This window comes from Nelumbo lutea, chromosome 1 (genome assembly GCF_056320005.1).
Source record: "Nelumbo lutea isolate HS-2025 chromosome 1, American lotus-T2T, whole genome shotgun sequence".
Lineage (NCBI taxonomy): Eukaryota > Viridiplantae > Streptophyta > Magnoliopsida > Proteales > Nelumbonaceae > Nelumbo > Nelumbo lutea.
Genome location: NC_142684.1, coordinates 139,761,945 through 139,770,291, shown reverse-complemented (window position 1 = coordinate 139,770,291; position 8,347 = coordinate 139,761,945). Strand labels below are relative to the sequence as shown.

The 8,347-nt window shown below is 35.7% G+C and overlaps 1 long non-coding RNA gene across 2 annotated transcripts; it reads left to right on the top strand.

Moving 5' to 3' along the window:
* The first annotated feature begins 1,098 nt into the window (after positions 1-1,098).
* Positions 1,099-7,969, top strand: LOC148877925 (uncharacterized). Of its 2 annotated transcripts, XR_016099639.1 has the most exons (4): positions 1,099-1,411; positions 1,507-1,730; positions 1,825-1,896; positions 7,496-7,969. It is a non-coding gene; the product is annotated as an uncharacterized LOC148877925 (long non-coding RNA). The 2 variants fall into 2 exon arrangements; XR_016099638.1 differs by lacking the exon at positions 1,099-1,411 and having other exon boundaries at positions 1,435-1,730.
* The last annotated feature ends 378 nt before the right edge of the window (positions 7,970-8,347 follow it).

Below are 8,347 nucleotides of genomic sequence, written 5' to 3'. Positions count from 1 at the left end.
TACAATTAAAGTTCATTAATAAGAAAATGAAAATGACTATTTTACTGATTATTTTTTTAACTTCGATAAAAGACCAAAAACTTAAACCATCGCAACCCAATGTCGTCAACTCTAGGGAGGTGTCTTCCTCTCTAGTTTTACCCATCTCCTCTTTTTTCACTCAACAAATTCAAGGCAAACTCAAGCTTTGACTCCAACATTACTCTATGCAAAACCTAGCCACCTTCTCAAATATGAAATACATGGGCTCCAAAGTGATGTTTGATTGCATTTTTTAGAGGTCTGAATATGAAAATGCTACTTTTTATACCTCACCCCTTGTTTGGTAATACCTCTTAAATTGGGTCTGAAACTGATTTTCAGATCTGAAAATCATAGACCTTGGATTGGCTCTTAATACGCTCAGACGCGTTTTAGAGCTGGCCCAATGCCCAAAATATCCTTATAATTTTTCGTAAGTGACCCGAGTTACCCCTAACACCCCCAAACCCAAAAAACCTAAATATTCGACCTCTCTCTCTCTCTGTTTTTCTCGTGCGCGTGCTTTCACTCTTTCTCTCTTCACCCTGTCTTCCCGCCACCACTGTTGCAACCTTGTAGTGATCTCTCTCTCTCTCTCTCTCTCTCTCTCTCTCTTTGTCCTATATTCCTGCCACTGCCACTGCAACTTACAACAACGGCTCCCTCTCTCCCCCTATCTTCTCCCTCTTTCTCTCTCTCTCTCTCTCCCTCTCTCTGTCCCTCCCCTATCTTCCCACCACCACCACTGTCACTGCAACAAGCAGTAGTGGTGGTTCGGTGAATAATAATAATGCTTTTATTAATTATTAATTATTAATTATTTTTATTAAATTTACTTGTATTATTCATTAATTATTTTATTAGTTAGTAAAATTTAATTATTTCATTAATTTTTAAAAATTATTTTAATTTTTATTTGTGTAAATTATTAATTATTTTAATATTTTTATAATCATTATTTTTTTTTTTAATTCTAATCATTTCATTTATTAATTAATAATTATTATTTTATTATTTATTATTTGTATTGTTTCAATATTATTTTGAGATTGAAAATTATTTTTTATGAGATAACGTAAATTGAATTCAACTTTTCCAAATTGTCTGTTTTAGAGGTAAAGTAGTAAAACTAGTAAATTTCAGATGGCAAAGGGTTGATCCAAAACAAACAAACTTATGATTCAGATCCTTTAGAAAGATGCCTCTTTTTAGATTTCACACATTTAATATCTTTTTAACTTTTCAGATCTGAATTTTCAGATTTATCAAACACCACCCAAAATTTTATTTCTCTTCTAAAACCAATGATCATATGATAATTTTAAGGGTGTTTGGTTTCGTTTACAATTATTGAAAAAACGCTCCACCTCTGCGCCATATCAGCATTTAGGTTAGTAAATGTTTATTGGCTTTGAAATTATTGTTTTGTGCAAGCATTTATTGAAAAAATGTTGATAAACGTTTTTTCATTGATTTCCGAGATAGGAGCCGTTAGGGAAGCGTCAAATTCTTGCTTCCCCAACGGCTAGCAGTTTCACGAAACGCATGTGTGATGTGGCACAGTTGGTTTCTGCTGCATTGTGGATCTACCATCCCACAAGAAGAAAAACTTTTGAAGCCCTAACCACGAATTGGGATAAGGGGATGTTGCAGACGATCGGTGGAGCAGGGAGTTCTTTTCACACATTGATGTTGACTAGTGGACACTGGTAAGTTCGTCGTCAACACCCCATTAATCCCCCGCCTTGCTGCTAGCAAGGTGTTTTTCTAACGAGTCATGACATTTTCTCCTTGTTTTTGCAGCTCTGTAACCAAATTTCCATTGGCACCCCGCTAATCCCTTGCAAATCGTTGCTTCTTTTGCCCATTTAATTGGTATGTCTACCATTCCCCTCCTCTGAACCAGTCTGTTGTTTGTATGCTCCACAAAGTCTTTTTTTTTATAGATAAGCTCCACAAAGTTTGTTGCTTCTTTATTTATTTTCATTTTTCTCATATACATTATTGTTCTATTTATTAAAAAGAAAGAGTAAAAACATTAATATTTTAGGAACAAAGTAAAACTTTTAATTTCTAAAATTCCAGTTCCCCATCAGTGAAACTTTTAATTGTTCTACCCTCTCCTTGCAAGAGCACCAGCCAGAATTTTTTTTCTTGATCTTGAGATCCATCTGATCAAGTTGTTCAAACTAGACGTTAATGCCCTTGCTTTTCTTATGTGATGACTAAGAACACATGGCCCTGATGCCCTGGCCAACAATCCTGAATTACAATCTTGCCAACCCCTTTCATCATTTAAATTCTGATTTGATGAATATACCAGTTTCAGACTTTGCTACAAAGGATAATTATATAAAATATTGCCTTTAAGGATATGCCTACTACTTATTTACCTCGAAGCCTTAATGCTGTATTTGAATATTTGCATTTAGTGGTTAGATGAAGCAAACTAATCATACTCTAACAAGTAAGCTTAGAGATCTTTTGGCAATTGTTCCATCTTACATGACAAGAATCTCCAAAATATAAGTGGAGACAGACAATGAGCAGGGTAAACTACTGGTTTTGTATGACTAACTATTATCAGAATGTTACTGGTGTTTGTGTTTTTTAACGTGGGATATTTTGGACCTTTTGGTAATCATGCCATCTCACATGGCAAGAATCTCCAAAATATATGTGGAAACAGTCAATGACTAGGGTAAACTATTGGTTATGTATGACCAACTAGTATGAGAATGTCCCTTTTTCCAAATTAATGCTTTATGTTGATCCTTGATTTTACAGAAGCAACTCATCCAGTGGCAACTTATCCCATGCGCACTGGTCTTGTATCTACAAGGACAATAGCATTGTCACTCTCACCAACAAACCCATGGCATTATCTTATTATACACTAGGTATGCTTTGCACACATACTTACACCCATAAATAATAACCACAAAAAGGTAAATTATGTGGGTGTGTTGCCATTTAAGAAATGTCCCTGACTGAAGCATATACTTTGACTAAGGCTTAATAAGGACTTAAAACGGGTTTTCTGTGCTATCCATCCATGGTATTCCAACTTCCAAAGGTGTCAACAGCTAAGAAGCACCAAATGTACCGCAGATGTCTGATATGGATACCCATGGCATACTAGCCCTGAGATGCATGTGGAATATATTTTGAAGAAATTCCAATCAGGAGATCAAAAGTTGTCAAAATCTTATAATTTACTATATGATTCACAATTCAAATCACAAACCCTGTAGGATCTTTAATTCAAAACATTGAGTCCTTCCCTGAAACTTTATGGACTATTTCTCAAACTTTAGGATAATTGTAGTTAATGTGATTATTGCCATTGTGTTGTTATAAGAACTTTACTAGTTTGGATTATTTAAGACCAATTTCAAGATCATTTTGGGTTTGTTTTCTCTATCATGTGTTTATTGAAGGAAAAAGCACCATAGGTGAATTAATAGGTTTTGGAATGAAAATTGGTTATATCAACTACTGCTTCTAGTGTATGATTGATAAACTTGGTGGTAGGTTGGACTTAAATGATGGGTATGAACTGAAAATGGGGTAAAATCATTTTCTCTTTGTTTAAGTTTTTAGTTGTATATTTTCAAATTTTTGGAAGCTTTTGAAAAAAAAAATAGAAATGATCTTAGAATTTATTATAAGATTAATGATTCAATTCAACCTTCTCTACTACTTAGGATAGGATGAAGGTTTTCAGGTCCATGGCGTTTTCCAAGAAGAGGAATAACCTCTAAATAGCTCACAGGCCAATTGCAAATATTGGCAACATACTATCCGTCACCTATGCATGTTTTGGACCATTTTCACTCCACTCTTTCCCTAGTGCTCCAAGGAATTGTGATAGAACAGAGAGGCTTCAATCACAAACCATTTCAAGATTATGGCTTACATCCAAGACAAACCATATAATATGTTATTACCTGTATGACCACTAACACCCATGCGAGGAAATGTGGACTGGTTTAGTTATTTAACCTATCCAATGGGTTTTGTAGTGGGGTTTAACCATGGGTTGTGGAAAGTGAGCATCTACGAAGAGAACCCGCTTAGTTTATTTCCTATCCACTCTCTTTCACAACCTGGTCAATACAAGTAGAGAAAATATGGAATCCAATTACATAGGAAGATAAAGCCAAAACCTATTGTTGTGCAGAAAGGAAGAAAGTAAATGTGACACTGGAAATGATCATTAGAAATGCTACTGGAACAAAAAAAGGTTTTGGTATTGAAGACGTTTGCTATCAGTCGTTAAATTATTTAATAGATTAGTGAGGTCCAAAGAGACTGAGAATAGGCACCATTTTAGAGAGAGAAAACCTAGTTTCAAGTTTTGTTTCTTTTTCTTTTTCTTTTTTTTTAACTTTTGTTAGGTTAATGTCTTCCAAGTTCCAATCATCCTACCCTCTTTGCAATAATGTTGTCAATCCAACATATGTATTTCTGCATACAGAGTTGTATATCAGGATGTCTTCACAACCAAGTGAAGGGGATGAGTTCAAAAGCGGGGTAGATAGTGCAGCGCGGTCAGACATGGAAGAAGAAACCTTTATAAAATTAATGGTTTAAATGGTAAGTATCAATAACAGGCCTATAGGAACATTCAACATTGAAGGATGGAATTATATATGGACCAAATTTAATGAGATTCACAGGAAGACTTACCATCATAATCAGTTTAAAAACAAGTTTCATGCACTAAAGAAGAGACGAGCGGAGTATTTGTCTCTTATTAACCACATTGGCTTTGCAATGGATCCACTGACGATGATGCCTACAACTAGTGAAGATAGGACGAATTCTGCCAAGTATGTAGTATTTGAGTTGTTTCATTTCACATATGAGTGTAGTGGTAAATGTTGATTTTGTGTGTATATTTGCATAATAATAAATGGGTTAAAAAGTATCAAACGAAGGTTTATCATCACTGGGATGAATTGCATTATATTTTTGATGGGACACATGCAACTAGTTAGCACATGTATAGTAATGATGAAGACTAGGACATTGTAGCTGAGCAATCACAACGTGTGCACTCTTTACCCACATTTAGCGAGAAAGAGCATGACACACCATATACAAGTGAATCTCAAGTTAGTCCAAACATTGTAGATGTTGGTGGCAATGTCACATCTATACAAGGGGGAGACAGACACAAAAGAGTTGGCAACCCCCCTTCATCCATGAGGAAAGGAAAGAAGATTTGTTTGCCACCGAGCATTGAGAAAGCCTTTGGTAATTGAACAAAGGCTAGTAAGCTAAAGTATGATATGTAGAAGGAATGCATGGAGAGTGACAAAACAGAGGTGCAACAAATAGTAACTGACACTAGAGATTTAGAGACATGCATAAAAATGCTTAATGACGTGTACCGAGTCCATGTCTTACCTGCTACTTGCTACGTCAAAGCAACAAAGTTGTTTCAAGAGGACTTCTAGAGGCGGTCCTTCATTGCAATAGATCCAAATTTGAGGGCTACATTGCTACATGCCTTGGTTGAGGATGAGAACTGGCATCAAATTTGTTTGATTAGCCTTGGTTGTTCACATGTCTTTGTTTGTTTTTTGAGACATAAAACTTGGTTAACTTAACATTACTTGGGTTGTGATGCACTCTTTGTTTTTATGGAGTTTTTGATGAACTTTTGTTAACTTGATCCACATATTGCTTTATGGTTTCAAAATTTTCTTTTCCTTTTCGGTGGAATGGTTAAATGGAATGCTTTGTGCTTTATGGATTGCTTTTTGGTAGAAATATATTGCATTTATTTATGGTTTGCTGCTTTATTGCTTTGTGGATCTTATGATGCAGCAATGCCTCCTCATAGTGGTCGTGAAACTAGGGTTGAGACTAGTTCATCATCGGATGAGGATGAATAGTAGTCAACACAATTGTTATCCCATTGTTATTAGAGACATAAGCATCGAGCTTAACTAAGCTGCCTTGTTATTAGAGACATAAGGATGAATAGTAGTCAACACAATTGTTATCCCATTGTTATTAGAGACATAAGCATCGAGCTTAACTAAGCTGCCTTGTCGCACCTCTTCTTTGATTGGACAGAATTATATGTGGCAAGAAATACTAAACGATCTTGAAAACCCAGATAGGTGCTATGAGTCATTTAGGATGGAACACCATGTATTCAAAAACTTTGTTGACTTGCTTAGGGGGAGGGGTCTTCTAAAAAACACAAGATGGACCATAGTTGAGGAGTCTCGTGCAATGTTCCTACTCACCATAAGCCAAAATGATAGAAACTGTGCAATGACCAAGCAATTTCAACATTCAACATGGACCATTAACACTCACATAAAGAAGGTTGTTAGAGCAATATGTAAGTTAGGGAAGGAGCTCATTACTTCACCATCCTTCACAGAGACACCGACACGCATCAGAAGATCAGAGAGATACTTTCCCATGTTTAAGTACTTGAATTAACATATATTTGCTTATACCAAATCTTATTATACCAGTGGATTAAGGTAATTGTGCTCTCTGTATCTAGGATTGTGTGGGGGATATAGATGGCACCCATGTCTCAGCATATGTACCACATGACAAGAAAATCCCCTTTAGAGGCAAGAAGAAGGTTTGTACATCAAATGTCTTGGCCTTGTGTGCCTTTGACATGATGTTCAAATTCATATACGCTAGGTGAGACGGTTCAACTCATGATTCTAGGATACATGCAGAAGCTATTGCTAGGTCAAACATCTGTTTCCCAGAACCTCCTCCAGTTGAGACTAATTATCTCATCATCATCTTACTACATTAATTAGTAGACTTCATTGTAATGGTATATTCTCCTCATTATATACATGTAGGGAAATACTATCTTGTTGATTCTGGCTTTGCTAATGCACCCAACGAGGTAGGTTTAGAACCAAGGAAGACCTATTCAACTATATGCACTCATCTCTACGGAACGTAATAGAGTGATGTTTTGGTGTATTGAAGGGTAAATTTCCAATCTTGAAGAACATGCCATGCTATGATATGTCCTTGCAATGGTTCGTAGTTATGGCATGCTTCATTACTTATACTTCATCAGGAGAGAAGCATGTGAGGATGGAGATCTAAACATATGGGTTGATGAACAAATGGTAGATGATGAAGATGATGAAGTAAGTGGTGGTAATGGTGGGCATGATGGTGAACATGCTTCTAGTAACAACTCACAAATCAACTCAGTGTGGGATCAGATTGCTAATGAGCTATGGGAGAGATATCGGAAGACACACTAGCATATTTGTAGTTTAGTGTGAATTGGGTTCAATTTATTTTTATTTCGTATAGTTATTATGCACTAGTTTAGTTTGATAACATGAATTTAGCTTACATTGCAGGACATGTATAATTTGCAATTGTTCATTCCATTTTTACGTTACCATTTAGTTTAATCATGATACTTGTTTTTACAATTGCCATATAAAACTATATGCAGATGCTAATGATGGAGGGAGTTTTTCTGCTGATGTGCTCATGTGGAAATGGAGAAATGACATTGCACATGTCCATTGAGAGGGGATCACAGGGGCTCTTTCATACGGGTAGACCAGTACAATGGGAGATACCAACACCCAATAGGGATGCCCCAAAATGACACCTCTCTTCGTCATTTGTGCAACCACACCCAACTAATAGTAACATATCTTTGTTAGCTTGTTATGGTTGCAATATCCTATGTTTTATATTTTGGGCATGGGTATGCTTGGTTGTTCTAGTACTCAAGATTATGTAGTAAAATGATAAAAATATGGAACTTGTCTAGCAATGTAGACTTTTTACTAAAACTTATTAGATGTCATAGTGATATAGGCTTATATACAAAAACCTATCAGACTTGTTAACTAGTTAACTAGCACTGCAAACTTGTTAGTATGGAACACATAAGCCTTTTGTGATTTTATTTTTTCAATTTTCTTGAATGCAGCTGTGTGTGTGTGTGTGTGTGAGAGAGAGAGAGAGAGAGAGAGAGAGAGAGAGAGATGCCTTGGAGGTACACATATTGGAACATTGTATCTTTTTCTAATTATGCATCTTCTTTTACGTTTTAGTCCTGAAAAGAATATTGGCTTTTAATAGTTTAGACTTTAAATGGTCTTATTGTGAGCAAAGAAAAGCATGCATGCAAGATCTTAGATGCAGTAAGTGGAATATTTAGTTCGAAGGAATACAAATACAAATGCAGATATGTAGAGTGCAAAACCTTGTATTTTGTATCATTTTGTATATATTTACATTTATATTCTTTCCAAATTGAGCCTAAGATTAATAGAGTGAACCAACCTAAATG